Genomic DNA, 20,000 nt, shown 5'->3' on the forward strand with positions numbered 1-20,000 from the left:
AGACGCACTTTGGAGGACCTCATAAAAATGAATCGAGGCACCTTGTTTCCCCTTGGTGGAGCGAGAGAAAACTTATCGTAACATGGTGTAAGCAAAGCGCAACGTATCTGGAAGAAAACTGGAATGAACCACGTCGGCAGAAAATTGGAACGAGCAGTCATCAGGGAGAAGTTTCCAGTGATCACGTGGCAGCAGGTGAAAGGGCAAAAGTTGCCAGCTTCGGTGGTGGTGCTCGTCTTCCAGGGATTCCATCTTCATAGAACTCGGGTGTTCTACAGAGTCCCTGTCTGTTCTTTTATATCCATAATCCAAAGTAAACGACTAAACCCTTTCTTTTAAAAGACTAAAACCTCTCATAGAACAAATAAATTAAGCTAAAAGGGAATCGAAGCTATAGTAGAGAAAAAGTAAAGATGAGAATTTCATATTCACCCTAATCACCCCATTATATATTATTTCCATGGTGCATTAATGACTACATTGAGGAGTAAATAAATCAGATAAAGTGAAGAGAAAAAATTTGGAGGATGGCTGTTTGGAAAAAGAGTTAAAACGGTAGCAAAAGAGGGTTTCGCGTGGTATACCACGGCGGTGCCGACACTTGGTGTTTCGTGAAGGGCAACTGCCTCGCGTCAAAACATAATACGACAACAGCATCGTACAGACGAAAATAAAGCAAAACATGTGAAAACACCAAATAACATTTTAATAATAGTAAAAATACATTCGCGTAGCCAGTTGGATCATCAATAATATAAAACTTAAGGGGAAAATATTATGCGGGTAAAATCCATGGTTTGGGGGTTGCGATTTGTTTAAGTTACATGTGAAGAATATATTATCGACAAATAACATATCTTGGATAGCGGAGACCATAAATAAAAGCTTTGAAAACTTAACAGAAAGTTTTTTTTTAGCGATAGAGGACAGAAGCAGAAGACAAATGAGGGTTATGAATGATGGAAATTCGGTAATAGAAAATAAACAATGGGACATCAAAAGAGATCGAACGAGTGGATAAAGAAGACGTCCTGTAAAAGAGAGAGCGAGAAGAAATACCACGGACACAGATAAGAAAAAGAAATATTATTCTACCAACTTAAGGTTTACTCTATCTGGAAGAGGATCTGAATGGGAAAGATGCATGGCGGTGAGCAGCTGAGGAGAAGGGCCAACGAGGAGAGGTGCGTGCGACGCTGGGACGTACCACGAATTAATCTATCCTTTTTAATTTATTTATTTTGCACTCATCCGAAAACAGCACTTCGGCCTATTCATCCGGCTTCAAAACAATGATATAAAAATATTACAATTAGATACACCCAAACGCGAGGTGGACATTGACAGAGAAAAGCCCTGATGTTCAATAGAGAACAGTCCGAGGCACAATCTTGGGCGATGGTAATTGCTGTATACCATAGGCCATATTAATATATTTACTATGGGAGAAATTCGTAATTAAGCGGAAAAGTTCGATTGCATCGGGCGGGACGAGGTCGGCGTTAGCGGATAAGGATATCCTTATTAATATGCAATTTAAAATACACTCGTGTAGTGCGTGCGGCTACCTTAAAGGGGTTCTCGGAATCACCAGAAGGGTAGCAAAAAATCGTGACTGAACTTGAAGGAGTCTAAGGGAAAATAAAATGAACATGTGCTCCAGAATGATTTGTTATGTGTTGGTATTCCTGCTATTAAATTAATAATGGCGCATTCTTTGGAAATCAATCAAATAGTTTTTCACAAACAAGCAGGGCATAATCATCTGAATATATGGATCACATATAATAAATCCTCCCGGAAAGAACTAGTCTATATAGATATAGTCTATATAGTGGTGAATATATATATATATATATATATATATGCATATATTCAACAGTAATTTAAAAATCGCAGTCAGTGATTATGCGTATCTCGTACCAGATGAGTAAATAATGCTTTCGGCATGGTTTTCTCTCGCCCCGAAAGAATCGTGAAGTTCTGTAATCAATCATGCATTTGGTCCCGTAGCTGTAAAGCGTTTATGAATATGCAGATGATGGCATAATCAAGGTGAAAACTATAAATATACAAAATTAATTCTGTGGAATAATAAATAGCATCCATGAAATATAAAATAATATGGCGGGAATACCCAAAAAAATGAGAAGCAAAAATTCCTAATGAAAAGCAGGAACCGAATAATAATTACAATAATAATTGCACCAATAGTCTGCCATTAATATGAATTCGAATAATACATATACAGACTGCTAGAATCATCAACTTTTATTTTCTTTGGCATCGCACAAAATTTTAGAAATACCAGGGTGTTAAAAAGATGGGCAGTATTACTACTATCGTATATTTTAATGATATTATTTATTGAAGTGAAATAATTATTCATTCATTTATGAAAAAATAATAATTTATTCTCACTTTTCTTTATACGAATGTAACTGATTTAAACAAAAAGACTAGTGTTTTGCATTATATGCAACACGTATGGCGTAGTAAAAGCAGTGTGTAGAGTGCCGGACAGAAATCAGTGTGTTCAAGATTTCTCGAAGCTGTATGAATGGTAGAACTTCTGGTGCCAAACACTCCTGAGAAATCAAAAACGACTCGCGGAAAGGAAATTTGTCGCCTGACGTGCTAAATGAGCGAATATCACACGCCGTAGAGGCGGTTGGCGAACCCCTAAACCAACCATCTGGTTGATTGATTTGCGGTTACAATTATCTCGTTCTTCGGGTCTTCTATAGAAAATATGCTCATCCTCTGGAATTTTATTACATAATTTTGAGTGTGTAAAATGTATCAGAAGAACAGGCGCTTGTGAGAAATATTATATTTAAATCAAGAGGAAGCATGACGAAGTACTCCAAAGAAAAAGCAAAAAGTAATTTGGCAACGAGAAAAATATGGAAATTCAAGTCTATCTTCATGATAGAATAGTATAAACGGAGATATGGCAAGAATATTGGAGGAGTGCTATCTCTTTTTTCCACCCTTTGACTTTGTCGTTTCGCTCTTCTGCTGGCGTCAGAACAGGTGACATTCATTAGTAGTCCTGGAGTCGTCTCTCGCAACCCCTACAGCCGTCTTCTCGCCTCCTTCCCATTCGGCGTGCGCTGCTCGCCGCGCGTCCTCGCGGTCCCGGGTGACGTGAACCCGGCAGCTTGAACTCGATACATGCAGATAGGGGCGTGTTCTTTGGTCGGCCGAGTCTCATCTCATCCCACGTTTCCCCCTCCGCGGAAGCCGGCCGGAATTTTAAGCTGTGCTCCGACATGGCGAACATGTGAATAAATAAGCGGGTGTTGGCGGGGTGGCGGCCTCGCTTTGGCGCTGGGCGCACGCGTGGTACTCTCAAAGGACCGTCTGGGCCGAGTCCTTCCCCGAATCATCGGCGGCGGCGGGGCAGCAGACGGCCTCCCCACTCCCTCCACCGCCGCCCCCTCCCCCGGCAGACGAGGGCGGGGGCGGGGTGGGGGCAGAGCGGAATGGGAGGCCGTGCGACCCATTTCTCGTGACCCACTTTTCCAACGCGACTACTATCGATCGTCTGGCGTGGCAAAAGGGGTCATTTACACCGCGCCCACTTTAATCCCGTCCGGGAAACAGGGAGAAGAACTCGCCCCCATTTTTTCTTTTTTCTATTCTAAACGGCGTTCGCTGATGTCTGCCTGCCTGTAGCACTCGCTGCATTCCACGGAGATCCAAAGCCCTCCTTTGTCCCTTTTTGTTCACGTGTTCCTTTTATATCTCGTCTCTGTTCATTCTGCCCTTCCACTCGAAAAGGTCTCAACTATTTTTCGAAAAATTTGCGCATGTTCTGAACTTCCGCCTCGCTGGACGTGATTGTGATTACAGATATAGGGAATTTAATTTTTCAAGGAAAAATACCTACTCAAGAAAATTAAAATTTGATGATTTTTTTATTAATAGATAGAGGTATATTTTTCCAAGTTATCTAATCATATTGCAGAAAACGAGAATGTCATCAACGATAAAAGGTTCAAAAATGTTGCCGAGAAAATATTTTTAATTGTGTTTGATAGATCATAGTCTACCGCAGGAATTACTCATCGTTATATTCCCTTACGCTTGAAGGACTTAGCCTTTATTTATTCTATCCTCAAATGTTTTACTTACTGTCAAGTTCAAACACAAAATATTGTATAATTTTGTGCTCAAAACGCCGAAGTTTTCAACAAATTTCAGCTAAAATAATACAAATTTACCGTTTCGAAATTGCCTATATTTTTCTTGCTGCATACTTAAATAATATGGCTCATGGATATTGGTAAAGCAAAATCTTCCGCAAACCGCAGTTAATCGATCAATTTGGATAAATCTCTATTTCTAAATTATGATGTAGTCAGTCATGTCATTGACATTAATTAGTTAAAGTTCCCGACGCTCAATGCAGTTTCTTTGGAATAATGGTGTCTGAAATTGAGAAACTCTTTCATATCTCATTGAGTAATTTTTCCCGTCAAGGTGCGAATTAATTCTCTTTTTTGATGTACCATTTTTACCAATAAACAATTTTAAAATATTTATAAAAATTTGAATAATTAACAAAAATAAATTTTAAATACCTTTCATGACTTTAATAATTTATGCAAATAGTGATATCGGGTAATGGAGGTTTTTGCCAGAATTCAATGTTTCATGAATTTAGTTCTACCGAAAAAGAGGATGAAAGCACTCACCGTCCACTGGTCACTTCAGGCGGCATCAAGGCACATCGGACTCCGAATCTAGCGACAGGGACGCGCTCGGTAAATCTCTCCCACTCTCCGACACGGCACGAGACATCGCGTTGGACTACGGTCGCGCTACATGAACATCGTCATACGGGAGTTTCACTTACTCGGGGGCACTGCTTTGTGCCCCCGAGGGGACAATCCATGCGCCGGTGGCATTGCAGCCGTCGAGTTTGAGTACATTTTATCTCAGTCGGCGACCAGACAACTTCATCATTCTCCGTCTAATATTGTTGGCAAAAACACTTGACTCTTAACATTTCAGCGGCATCCACTATTATACACTTCCTGGAAAGAACAATGCACTTGTTGGAAGCTTTATAGTAAAATTCCCTTGGCTCCGATAAAATACAATTTCGGCAAAAATGATGAAATTTTCTCGAGAGTACTAGTGCTTCTCGCGGGCCTACGACCGACCGTGTGACATGAATTCCATAATATGAGACCATGGACCATCTCCTACGGCCCGCGGGTTCGGTTTGGCTCGTGTCATGATTTTCTCCGATCAATGGAATAATGTGCAGAAATGCGCTAATCGGACTAGAATTTAAATTGAAATCGGAAAAAAACGCGGATTAACGTGGATTTCACATGCATAAGTATAATCCGCGTTAAAAATACATATATGTCATCATTCCAAATGATGTTCATATTGATATTAGTCACAATTTCAAATAATACTGAAAAGTTGTTGCCTGCGCAGCGGTCGTCGGTATTTCTCGTTTTTGTGTTTGCTCGGTCCGCAGTCGCAATTCGCGATGTTATTTTGGTACCCTTACGCTTCGATCAATTTTCACATTGAATCTGGATTTGCATTTACAGGCTTTATGGTTATTGTGCGTGATTGCAGTGGTGCGATACATTGCTCCATATGCTTCCAATATTCCATTTGCAATTACATGCATGTATATTTAAAAGTATGTGCTCATGTATTCACATATTTGCCCAGGTTAAACTTTATAATTATTTATAAATTTATTCTATTTTATAAAGTTAGCATGAATTACTAAAGAAAATTTCATCATGAACATCGTGTGTTCAAACAATAATGGAATGTAAAATACTTCTCTGTAAATCTGAACTCAAAGGCAAAAGGTGGGCGTCTAATTGGTAAAGTTGCCATATTGTTTCAACGAGCCAAAAAACCAACCGAAGGAACCGTCCAAAACACAAGCCCAACGGCTATGAGATAAAGCTCGCTTCAAGGTTTTTTTCAATTTAGAAAAAAGTAGCGTTCAGATAAATTTCTATCTTTATGTCGTTGTTTGCGTTCTTAGGAGGGCCTATTTACGTAAGTAAATTCATACAATGAAGTCTCCATCTCTATAGGCAACAAGGTTGATGATTTGTCAGTAAAAGAAGAAAAAAATATTGATTGGTGGTATTATCATTCAAGAACTTACAATGGAAGCAATTTATGGCCAAAAAAATAGGACAAATGAAGCAAGTTTAAGTATGAAAAGACCAATAGTGAGCCCACTATTGTTCTCTCATGATGGGTGCCTCAGATGTTGTTGGTAATTTCTCGTATCTTTTAGTCTTTGACGTGGCATTGACGATGAATCTAAAGTCACGCAGTAATTATCTTCACCTCACGGCATGCACGGTATTACAACAGGAGAAACATATTATCATATAAATTTAAAAAAAAACAGGAGAATATAATTTCTGCTGGAATCGTTTGCGATCTTATTTTTGGGACAACGTAACTTTGGGAACAAACGTATTTCCTAATGGAATATATTTAGTCAAAATAGAGGAAAAATTATTTGGTGAAGATTCAAAGTCGCTAGTGGAAGTTAGATCTTCAAACTTTTTAATGTCAGTTAAATAAGATCTTAAAAACAAAACCACAGTCGCATAATTTACATTAATGATTTTATTATGCATACGGCCGGATGATCAGTGCCCTCTTGACAAAAGAAGTTTGAAGGTGCAGCCGGCCAAGCTCTTTTAATGCTTTATACCAAATTTGTCGACCATCTTTCAATTAAAATGACATTATATTTCCTTAGACAATGGGATTATTGCAGAGTTTAACATTAATTTTGCTTTCGTGCAATGTTTGTCAAAGTCGTTCTTCTAAATAGATGCGAAAACAGAATGGCATGAGCTTACTCGATCAAAAAGTGTGCAATTGAGACCATATGAACTCATTGTGGTCAAGGCAGGAGTGATTCGACGAGATTCGATTGCCAAAGTAAGCATCAAAGGTCACCAGAAGCTTAATTGTGGTATTATCGTATTTACCTCTCGGGAAATTATTATTCCTTCTCTTTAGGCTCGCATTTGGGCAATGCATCGACTATGGTGAGCTGTACGCATTATAACACGTAAGGCCTTGAGGAAATGTATCCCTCTAATTAATGTTTTGCTCTAAATCGAATTTGCTTCACTTGAAAATGTATTGTATGCCCAAAATTACATTACACCCAGGTTATTTTTTCAAATCTTCATCACGTAAGGATGGGTAGAAGATGAAGGAATGAGCGCCATTGATAACTTTAAATTGCTTAAATAAAGAGAGAGAATTTTATCGGAAACAAAAGAGAAACGGTTTAAACATATGCTTTTGGAAAGACTGAGATCATAACTCAGCCACCAATGTAAATTCTCAATCGAAAGTGGACAGCGAAATTATAAATATTCGAACTCATATCTCTGACCGCAAGCAAAAGTTTTCCAGCGCACGCCGGAGACAAAGGCCGGGAAAAGGAAGTCAGTATAGCTCTCTTCAAAAGAGACCACCAATGTTACTTTGTGGCCATAGTAAGTAGCCTCTTATGGCATAAGTTTACATATATTACCTACATTTATACATAAATATACACTGCCGTATATTTACGATTATCGGCTATTTGCCATTTGTAAAATTGGAACTTTAGACGGGTAAAATTTCCATAAAATTTATTTGACACTGTAAATAGAAGAACAATACTTACGAATAAAATACAATAAATACAATCAAAAATATACAATTTATTATACCGAAATGTTTCCTTTAAACTCAAATATTCTACAATTTGAATAATGACAATAATATCTCCTAAAGCACAAGAAGCAAAGCAGAAACTAATTAATATTTACGTGAAGGCAGGTTTCGATTTTAAACTATTTAAGAATTAATACAAAAATATATGAAATTGATGGACGGTTTTTTTCCATTTTACTAATTTTTCTATTGCGATGCAAGATTGTTTCATCGTTTGAAGGAAGAGTCATCCGTCGGAGGAAGCCAGCCAATCAGATTCCTGAAATGAAAATCACAAATAGGGATGAGAAAAGGACAGTCGATGGGTTGATTGAAACTTGTAATTACGAATAAAAGCATCCATATGCCACCGACGCCATAAAGTAATTAATTTGATGCATATATATTTAAGTTAATATTTAGTATTTATAAACATAAACCTTATAAACATATTCCATAAGATTGAAGGCAAGTAAAGCATCATTGCAAGTAGAGCATCCAGACTTGGCAATGAAACCTGGAAGGTTGGCAACTTACAAATATATAACTGAAGAGTAACGAAGCCTTATTTCAACTGCAGTAATTTCAGCCCTAATTGGAATGAGTTGCGCGTGGTCCAAATTCTTTTGACTCCGAAATATTTTCTATTCACTCAAAAATATTAAAAACTCGGATTATTTATACTACAGTTTAAGTTTTTCAACCAAAACCGTATGTAAGACTTTGTTGGGCAGATATTAGCTTGAGAGAACAGCGACAAATTGCACAATAAAAAATGCACAATCAAAGTGAAAGAATCATGCTTTAGAAAAATGAGGCAGGAGCTTACTTTGAAAACGCAATATAATTAAAAGTTGTGGATGGTTGGATGGAGCATATCGTTAGGAAATAATCTTGATGAGCATAGAAGAAAGAAAGAGCTAAAATCAGCTAAAAGTGTGAAATTAATTGGCCGAGGGAAATGTCATAAAAAAGGCGACGGTGTTATAAGGAATCAATTGAATAGGAACGAGGAGGGAAGGAGAATTGTCGTAACCATGTTCAGTCGCAGTACTAACATCTCGGACAATGTTGGTCGGAAAATATATTGAAACGCGTATTTTTTGAAATGGATTTTTCAAAATAACGACCTTCAGCATTTCATTTTTCTATTTCAAATAAATCTCCTTCCTACAGAGATTTCTCTGAAGTGTTTCCTCAAGTGGCAATCTTGGAGCGGCGCACTTTCAAACGATGAAACGAAAACAAAATCCGCACATATATTCCAAATGATATATTTTTACTCGAAGGCAACCACTTCACTACTGTGGAATAGGATAATAAAATTCTCAACTTTCAATGGCCCCTCGGGGCATTCGAAAGAGATGGCGTTCGTACCAAAAGAACACACTATCCCTGCACACAAGCCGCAGTCTTAAAAAATGCGGTCCTTTCGGTGAACGTGACGAGAAAAAAAAAAGAGTACAGTGAATTACGTGTTCAGAATTTATTTTATTTGCACGCGTTGCCTCTAAACGTCTCGTTTCTAAAAACAAAATATTACCGCTTTGACTCCGAGTTCGCCGAATAAATGAAGAAAATACAATGTAGGCTCTCCAGACTATTTTGCGCGAAAAGAGCGTTTTTAAGCCATTATTACCAAGAAATCAACAAGATATGTGAATAATATTTACTCAAAATATTAATTGATCTTTATGTGCGTAATTTTTGATTTTTCATCTATTCATGCCTGTTTGTTTTGTATGAGGAATCCATGACTGAAATAACTCGCATAATGGAGAAGATAGAGGCACGCAGTATGATTAAGTTCCTCCATTGCAAGATTACAATACCCGGCTAATCCACGTTGAAATGAAGGCTAAATTAATGGAAACGATAGCCCATCGTATGGCACAATTGTGAGATGGTGGACAAACAATGCCCAAAATGGCAGGCACATGTCCGTATCACACACGATTCAAGGAGTGGAAGACCATCACTCACGGACTATGATGCCACAGAGAAGAATGTGAAGGACTTATTAGACCGAAGGGCAACCACAAATTCCAAAGGATCATGAATGAGAATGATGGTCTTAGCTACGGCAGTGTGGCGTAGAAAGTTATCAACGAAGAACTGTGCATGTCAAAGGTGTGGTGGGGCTCTTGAGTTCCAAGACTACCGACTCCTTTCCAGAAGCAAACATGACGCGACCGCCAATCAAAGCGATGTAGCTTTGAATATTTGCCACATCCTCCCTATTCTCCCGATCTCGTCCCAAGAGACTTTTACTTATTCCCAGAACTCAAAAAACTATAGCGGAGTTTGAGAGTTGAGATCACAAATGACGTAAGCGACAAGAGGTGGAACAATGGTTTTCGACGAAATTTGCAGAGTTCTACAATTACGGCTGTCGAAAGTTAGAGAAACGCTGGGAGAAATATAAAACTCTGTCTAATGAAAGACAAAAAAAATTAGTTTTTCATCTCGATTATTTTTTTACTCAAAATTAAAAGTTTCCGACACTCCCTCGAATATTAAATAATTCTTCCACCTGCTTCAACCTCAATTGAACCACCTTAAATTTACTTATGAAAGGGATCCTCATGAAGTTAGTTTAATTTGAAACTAGACTGAGTGCAACGTAGAGCAGTTAGGTTTGTGAACAGTTGTCATGAACAAGGTAGCGGTGTCACGACACTATTGGAAGAATTAGGATGAGAGCCGCCCGCTAATTGGCCGTAGGTTTAAATACGAGTTATTTTAACTGCGTAAATTCGAGCCAGGTTTCTTATCTGAGAATATTAAGAGCATATTACAGGCCCCCATTTACTACAGTAGATTAGATCACCAAGGTAGAGGACATTTATTGCAGAACGGATAGATACAAAATTTCGTTCTTTCCTCGTACCATTAAAGATCAGATTATATATATATATATGAATGTAATTACGCAGGAGGTAATTAAAATTGGCAGGGTATATTTTTATCGATATCCTACATGTTTTTCTTTTAACTTAATTGACTCATCTTTTTAACAGTTCTGCCGAATTATTTCAATATGCGTATACTTTTATCGAACAGTGTTGCATAAAAGTACTTTTTTGGTGTGATTTAAATTTTTCGGATGCATGATCGGACTAGTAATATGTGCGCGGAGGCAGCATGATTGCGATTTTTCATGCATGACCTAACACCCCCTGCCAAACGCCCTTGTGGCGGATAGTGGAGTTTTATGTAGGTGTAGATGAAAGATAAACGGTAACAATTTCAACATTTTATTTGAGTGCGCAATAACAGAAGGAGCGTTGTCCACTTAGAGAGAGCGTCACTTTCTGAAATAGAATTTTCATTTATCTTGAAATACCTTCGCCCAATGTGAGGCGTTCCTAAATATTTTTTTTCATATACAGTCATGATTGCTACTGAAAAATATGAAACGAAAATTCTGGTAAGGATTAACTGATCGTAGGACTTTTCCACTATCAAGTTATTCATTATGTTCGACTTCCACCACATCACGCCTGATGCCACTCAATTTGTTCTAAATGCTTGTAATTCCGAATTTCGGATCTTATCGGTATAGGCTGCTCATTGTTTATTCCTTAATTGACAGTATTTGACAAAAATCTGAAAATTTGTTCCACATGCGGATATAATAGGTCTCATCGGACAAATTGCCACTCCAAACACTTCCAGCCCTCGGGGGATTTCAAACCAAAACGATCGTGATAGTAAAGATATCGCAAAAGACAATTAGAAAGAAAACAAAACTATTACGACGGACCAGGTTCCAATCCTGAAATTTTCCATTTATGAAACAGGGTAAAAAGTCCTTTAATAATTGATAAATTTCGTTTTTTTATCACGCACACGCATGCTTAACCATTCAGGAATTTCTTAGAATCATGACGTCACGCAGTCGTGGGAACATTGCAGTAATGGTAACTTTGAGCTGATGGTAAATGCGAGCAGAATTTCAGCCTCACGATAGAAAAATTATTTTTCTTTTCCACTTTCCATAATACTGAGTACTCACAGCTGAACAGGATCGCCTGCAGTGCCTACGCAAAGGAGGGAAATACATGTAGTTGTAATTACTTTAGTTTGATTCGGGTGAACATTGAAATTGACCTTATACTAATTATACAACGGCATTATTTTTCATGTGGCGCACAGAGATGTTTATTTGTTTCGCGGAGACCCATTTGGAGACTTGTGTGCGCGTGCCGAAGTCTCCGCACGTCCGCTGCCTTTGATACGTCATGACGGGCAACCCTCAGAGCCGGGTGCTTCCCCTCGGAAACTCCTCGGATACCAAATTGAGACTCACAGACGACCCATCAAAGGCCTTTCATCGTACCTATAACAATTTAGTTCCTCGATCCTACTCTCGGAATACCACCCATATGGGATCCCTAATATACATGGGCGAGGAGATGACCAGGTGACGATTACCTGAGACCCTTATTTCGCACATGAAAGCGAGCGCGCGTCACGCAAGACCGTAAGGAAAGGCGCTAAGGCGACGAGCCCATCCATGGAAATCCATCTCTTCACCGAAATACCGACCCACTGGTCTTTTCGGGGCGCAAAGGCAACGTAAATTGGGATCCACCTTATTTTTGCCACGTCACGTTAAATTAGAGAGATGATAAGTAATGCTGAAGAAGGTAAGGGCGACGATACGAATGCGTCTCCTCATCTTTAATGGATGCCCAGCCGCCACAGCTCCCCGAAGCCCCAACTCATGTAACGCGGCAGACTTGCATCAAATAGCATCCGCCGTCGCTCACGCCCCCCCTCCCCACACCAAGGTCTCCCCCCCCCTCATTCTCTCTCTCTACTTCCTCCCCAAAACTTCCCTCCACGTATCTACCGCAATGGGATCGCATTACGTACTCCGAGAGTTTTAAAGGAAAACACAGCCGCAGCAGACAAAAAGGGAATATTAAAGGTTCGTCCTTACGGGATCCAATTCACCCGCGTCTCCCGGATGGATGGCCCCATTAGGGTTCGGTGCCCCGCGGGGGCCAAAGGGGGGTGGCGAAGGGAGGCGTCTCTCAAATGAGACGGGTGAGTTGAGGCGGGAACTCAGTTCATCTAACGTACGTGAGGAATATATTCAAGCCACCGGAATCACTCCCGGAAAACGGAAGCTAGCTGTTACGAGTGCGCTTAAAACGACAAAGTCAGCCACGAAATGGATGGAACCAATTCTAATTCAGCGTTTAATTTGCCGTTAAACCTAAAAAGCTATGAACGACTGGCATGTAACATTTAGAATTAGTCCACAATGGCCAAAATTTTAGTAGCATCTAAAATCATCATATGGGGCGGATGCACGATGGCGTACAAACGCGCATTGGAAGCACTTGACCGGACATTGAAAGATCTGCGCAATGACTCGAGAGGCTCTGGTGGCGTAATGATTTTACTGCCTGCCGATTTCCGCAAAATACGTGCCATTCATTTCAAGATCGACTTTTGCCGATGAAATAAACGCTCGCCTCAAATCATCAAACCTGTGGCGCTATGTGAAGAAACTTCAACTGACAACAAACATGACAGTTGTATATGCTGAACGATCCATCTGCTGAAGATTTCTCCAAGCAATTGTTGAATAGCCGTGTTCCTGTCGACGAAACGAGCAGATTGATTTCATTACCTCGGAATTTTTTACAATTTCGTTTTATCGAAAGATGAGCTCATCAACTAAGTGTTCCCGAACATCATTGATAAGTACAAGAAAACAAATGGTTGAGTGAGCGAGCATTTTTGGCTGCTTAGAACAAATATGTGGATGACTCAAGCATCGCAATTCATAATCAAATCGTTTTTACTCTGCATTCATCCAAATCTATTGGCTGTGTAGTAAACGAAGACGAAGTCATCAACTATCCATCTGAAACTCTTTGAATGTGCCTGGCTTACCACCGCACAGTTTACAGCTGAAGATTGACTTGGTAGTCGTGATGCTTCGAAACCTAAACCAACCAGAATTATGCAATGGAACGCGTTTGGTGAAAAAAAATTGATGATCAATGTCATCATTGATGATCAATACTTTACTCAAAGGTAAAGTCAAAGATGGGGAAGTTCTCACTCCGAGGATTCCCATGATCCCAATCGATATGCCCTTTGAGTTCAAATGAATTGGGCTTCCAATTTATATTGCATTCGCGATGAAGATTAACAAATCACAAGGCCAATCGTTGGGTGTTTGTGGTCTGAATCTATGATTTATAAATGGTGTAATTGAACAGTTCATTGATTTTTAGGTGGTACGTAGTCCACCGAGCTAGTGTGTGTCTGTGTATATAATTATACACACACACTAGCTGACTGGCTCTCTCTCTCTCTCTCTCTATATATATATATATATATATATATATATATATATATATATATTATATATTATATATTATATATTATATATTATATATATATTATATATTATATATATATATTATATATATATATATTATATATATATATATATTATATATATATACACACACATATACTTATCTTCAGCCAGTGCTGACAAACAGTTCTTCAATTCCTAATTTTTATCGACTGCAAAATATTATAGTTAATGTTTCAAGTCTGTTTTAATAACAGCGAAAGTAAATGTAAGCAATTAAATGTAAGTAATTAAACACGAAAACTTTTACTTACTATAAATTGCAATTTATACAAGCAATAATTTTAGCCACAAAAACTTGTGAAATCAAGTAAACAAGAGTGAGCAAACCTGTAAGAGCCGAATTGTCAGTCCACATTCAATTAACGTTATTGCAATGCATCAACATTTCAATGTTTTTAGAATCCCTGATCCCAGCCCAAAATGAAATGGGTTCGCAATCAACAGTCGTAATTAACGAAATATATAACGGTAGGGGGTTATGCTTTATCATTAGTTAATGCTAATTAATAAAGAGGTAATAGACTTAGTAATACGACTCCATGAAAGTTTTTTACTCTGTTTTAGATATCCTAGGCATATTAGACAATTTGAAACTTGCCATGGGCAAGAATAATACTTAATGCCTTTGAACTCCCTTTTGTAATAGTCCTAGAAACAATAGCACGTTATTGATTCTCTATTGCTATCTTGTTATTGATACTTATATATTTATACTTATAATTATTGCTTATTTCTTATAATTATTACTTGAATAAATAGCGAGAGTAACTACTTTGGGTTTCATTTTTGATTACTTCGGTAAGCGATGCCATTACGCAATTTTTGCAAACAAAAGAATCTCATTTTCATTCAGTTTTGCCAGTTAGAGCGTGCAATAGACATTCGTGCTACCGATTAACCTTCGGTAAGATGGCCCTTGTTTATAAGGTCCTGGTATATTAATGTATCTGCAATCTAACTGCGGTTCGAGAATGTCTAAACAAATATCCTATGGTGTAAAATTCCGATTTAATGCGTATCTAAGGAGTCAAAAAAATCTGTTTTACTTTAATTTGAGTTTTTTTATATTTCTTCGTAGTTTCGCCTACTGCGGGTCTGGAATTCGTAAAAATGGTTTTCTCTTCCATCCTCCCCTGGAAATAATAGGCATCTATTTTATGCGGATAACTTAAAATCCTGAAGAAATTCCTCTCGGAACGATTCACTGACTATCAATTGTGATCCGAAAGAGATTTGAAGTGTTTGTCAATGTTATATCCAGCAGCTACAGCTCTTTGAATTTATAGGCTATCCGATCCGAGACCGGCAAAAGAGTGATCACATTTCTAGTCCCAATTGATTTCAGTAAGACTCTTGAGAAACATTCTCATCTTCTTGTTGAAATGGCGACTTTGAATATTCCTTGGTTCTTATTTAATTTTTACACTCCTAATAGAAAGGACGTCGTCAAGCACGGAGTAATTCCGAGGGAAACCTTTCAAGCTGGGTATCTACACCCTGTGGAGTTACAGACAGTGTGCTCTTAGCTCTTCATAGTTCTTAGTGCATACTCTCGATCTCACTAATGACGTAAAAATAAATTCAATCACTAACTTCAGGCTGATCATGCAAGTATATATTATGCGAACATTATCCTGAAGATTCCAGTAATGTATATCTACGCAAGATGGTCCCTTTGTAATGAAGATCCACTAAGAACATTTCAATTAGGAATAAAAGTTTTTTCTTCTAAATTGGAGCAAAACTCCATTATTAAGAAGGCAAAGAAAGCTACAGTCAAATTTCAAAAAGAGTTTAAAAAGTGACGATATATATTATGTGAATACATCCAAACAGAAACTAAAAGAATGTCGTCGAAAGACGAAAAGTATTATGCGCACAGCACTACACTCTTTTAAAGTGAAAATGCTAATCGAATATCTAGAGGAAAATCCAAAGTCATTCTGGTCTTATGTTAGGGAAATACAGGGTAAATGTCCAACTGTTCATTCTTTGAAGACGGAAAATGGAGAAATCATTACAGATAGCCTGAAAAAGCAAATATTTTTCCAGATCGTCTACAATAAAAACACAAACGCTCTAAACGATTCTCCACATCCACCCGGGGAACACATGAGCGATCTTACACTGACCAAGCAGGGAATAGTACATCTGCTCCGTAGTATCAAATCACACAAGGCACCTGGTCCGGAAGAAATACCTGCTAGAATATTTAAGGAATTAGCTGAAGACATTACCCCATTTTTACATATTGTTTTTCTAAAATCGGTAAGAGAAGGCTCAGTTCCTCGCGACTGGAAGCTAGCCCATATAACTCCCATCTATAAAGGCGGCGATAGGGATAAACCAACCAATTACCGACCCATTTCTTTAACATCGATCTCTTGTAAAATACTGGAACATATTATTGTCACTAACATTATGAGATTTCTTGATAGTAGGAAAATACTAATCCACAACCAGCACGGATTTAGGAAAAGCAGATCTTGCGAAACACAACTTGGTCTCTTCATTCACGATATACTTAGTTCGGGAGAAAACAACACAAAGTCGATTCAGTATTCCTGGATTTCAAAAAAGCCTCCGATAAAGTCCCACACAATAAACTGTTGCATAAACATAAATACCATGGAATCAATGAGAAAATAATTAATTGGATTATAGGCTTCTTGTCAAATCTCAAACAAATAGTAGTCATAGATGGGTTGTGCTCAACGGATAGAGATGTAACTTCGGGCGTCCCCCAGGGAAGTGTAATAGGGCCTCTTCTGCTCTTAATATACATTAGTGACTTAAGCACACACGTTGGTAGCAATCTGAGGTTATTTGCTGACGACACGGTGGTATACAGGGAAATAAGGTGCCAACTAGATCGCGAGCTACTCTCTAGAGACTTAGACAATATATCGGAATGGTGCAATAAATGGGCATCAACACTTGATATAGGTAAATGAGCAGTTTTGAAATTTTGGAACAAAGGAAGCGAGGAACAGGATATAAACTACAAAATAGAGGGTTCAGTATTGACTTCGGCCGATCAAGTTAAATATTTGGGTGTTGTTCTAATACCACGCCTTTCATAGGGAGCACATATCAGGACAATATGCGGATTAGTTTTAAGGAAACTTGGCTTCATAAAACGGGTGGTGAGGAAAGGTATGAAAAAGTGAAAGAGAGGTGTTATTTTGCTCTAGTTATACCTCATTTGGAATATGGTGCAGGTATTTGGGATAAAATTTGGGAGAAAATTTGGCAAAAAGAATTAGATAGAGTCCAGAGAAAATCCGCTAGATCCGTTAAAAATTGTTATGATAAGAACACAAGTGTGACAGATGTCTTAGGGGATTTAGGCTGGGAACCACTTGAAGAGCGGAGAGAACAAGCGAGGCTTAGACTTTTAGAAAGGTTCAGAACAAACGAGTTTAACTATGACACTGAAGGAATTATAATGGCCCCACACTACTTAGGTAGACCAGACCACAAAGATAAAATAAGGGAGATAGATTCCAGGACAGATAGGTACAAATACTCATTCTTTCCTCGAACAATCAGAAATCATAATAGTAAGAAACCAGAGTCACTTTAGAAATATTAAAAACATTGAATTTACAAGTCGGAGCAAAGTTAAACACTGCAAAGATATTAGGTATACTTTCAGGTGCATGTGTATGTAAGAATGTAGTTTGAGTGTTTGCATGTGTGTGGGGTGTAAGTGTTCTTGCATGAATGTATGCCATGTTTTCTTTGTGGATGTATGAATTTGTGGTTCTTGCATGCGGTTTTTTTTTCTTTTCTAAATTACGGGTGGTGTCCTAACACCCCCTGTCATTGAGGTCATTTATGTAAATAAGGAGCAAGAGGGGGCCTATGACACTTCCTTGTGGTACACCCGACGTGATCTTGACAGTCTCGGATGATACATTAATATAAGTTTTTCAAATAAAAAGAATGCAGAAAAGAAATTTACACCCTCTTTGGAGAAAGAATCCCATGTAGCAGTCAATGCAAATATTTAGGCATTTACTTAACAAGGGATCTTGGGTGGGGAGTCCCAGTAGATAATTTGACACGGAAGGCATTTAAAGTATTGCGTAATGAGAAATTTAAAAGGAAGTGGCGTAGCCACCAAAGAAAAAGCATATAAGGTAATGGTTAACCATATCCTAGAATACTCGTCCATAGTGTGGAATCCATTTGAGGTGGGACATATAAAAGAATAATATTCAAAGAAAGGCAGCAAGATGTACTCGGAAGGTACAAAAGAACAGATGGTGTCACAGAAATGTTAGATATACTGAAATGGGAGAGTTTGCAAAATAGAAGAAAAAGGAGTAGGTTAGGCGCGATGCATAGAATTGTTAAAAAGGACGAAGCGTGGGAAGAAATTGTGGCAAGGGATACAAAAGCCTAACTTTAAGGGAAAAAACGACCATAGTTTCAAAATAAAAATAAGGACGCAAAAAACAAATGAGAAAAAATACCCTTTTTTAAATAGAACTATTATTGATTGGAACCAGGTGCCTGGAGGTTTGTTTGAGCCCTTTCCATCCAATTTTAGAAGTTTTAAGAATAAATGTAAAACAGCCACTGGGTAATAAACTTCATTGTCGTTATTAAAATATTGTTTGCATGTGATGTGAACGGCATTTTGTATGCGATGTGGAAGTTTGTTTCTATGTGGTGTGGAAGTGCCATTTTATGTAAGAATATTTTGTCTCCTTTCTGTTTTTCTAGTGCGTGTATGTTTGTATGTTCGTCGTAAGAGTGATAATTGACCACACTTGAGCGTTGCCACCAGGAAAATCGCCTAATTCAACGTAATTCTTAAATATATAAATAAATTATATTCAAAATTACCATTTGAAACCAATGCCTTACATGCCAAAATTACTGTGTTTAAGCGAAGCGACTCCTTCGGTGATTTTTAAAGTATGACTGTAATATTTTACATACGAACGGTTACACTGTTTAACAATTCTACCCAAGTCCAATCTTTTTTATAAGGCGACAGTAATGGCACTCATAAAAAGTTCAATGACATCTTTTTGGATATTTTATGACAATTTTTTTTTAAACTTCAATGCTTTATTAAACGAAATAACTTTTTGAATTAAGAGGAAATGCAGAGCGTACGGAACTATTTATGCAAAAAGTAATTTCCTCGGGTAATGGAGAGTAATTCAGTCGTTTTCGAAGAGTGTTATTTTAGATGTTTTAGTGTGCCAGCGCCGCCTCATCCCATTACCACTTCTTCCCGCCTTCCAAAGATCTCTCTCTCTCTCGCTTTCTCTAAGAGCATTTCTCAGAAAGGAGGACGGTCCCTTCGAAACCTATTTGCCTCCTCGCTGATGCCATCACAAGGACCGACACAAAATGCCTCCCAAAATGACTTTACGCCTTGCCATCGACCATCTTCCTCCCCCATTCCCCCAACCAACCCTCCTCCGCCCTCCCTTCCCCATGCTGAAGTTTCTCCCCCGCATATCACACACTCCTTCCGTCCCCCCCCACTGACCGCGGGGAGAGAGTGCCCCTGGTTGTGGGTGGCCACGCCCCACCACACCCCCGTCACCCCGTTTCCGCGTCATTTTCATCTACTTCCTCATCCCTCCTGCCCAGCATACATCCCACGCTCCTACCCCTCCCTCTTAAACTTTTCCTCTCGTCCCTCTTTCTCTCCCTCTCTCTCCATCTCTCCCTCCGTCAAAACCCTACCAATGCCTTCCCCTTCCACCCACCCTATGCATCATATTCTCTCCCCCCCAACCCTCCCTTCCCAACCCTCCCAGCCACCACCATCACCTCTCACCCACGGACGCCAGGACCCTCCCCGGGCACTTCATCCCGACTCCGCTTTCAATTA

The 20,000-nt window shown here is 38.7% G+C and overlaps 1 long non-coding RNA gene across 1 annotated transcript in view; it reads right to left on the reverse strand.

Moving 5' to 3' along the window:
- Positions 1 to 7,647: 7,647 nt before the first annotated feature.
- Positions 7,648 to 20,000, reverse strand: part of LOC139687162 (uncharacterized) — a 37,016-nt gene continuing 24,663 nt past the window's right edge. The window contains exon 3 of the long non-coding RNA XR_011700606.1: positions 7,648 to 8,008. This is a non-coding gene — a long non-coding RNA (uncharacterized lncRNA). The remainder of the gene's footprint in view (positions 8,009 to 20,000) is intronic.

This window comes from Hetaerina americana, unplaced genomic scaffold (assembly GCF_022747635.1).
Source record: "Hetaerina americana unplaced genomic scaffold, ioHetAmer1.1.p SCAF_1, whole genome shotgun sequence".
Lineage (NCBI taxonomy): Eukaryota > Metazoa > Arthropoda > Insecta > Odonata > Calopterygidae > Hetaerina > Hetaerina americana.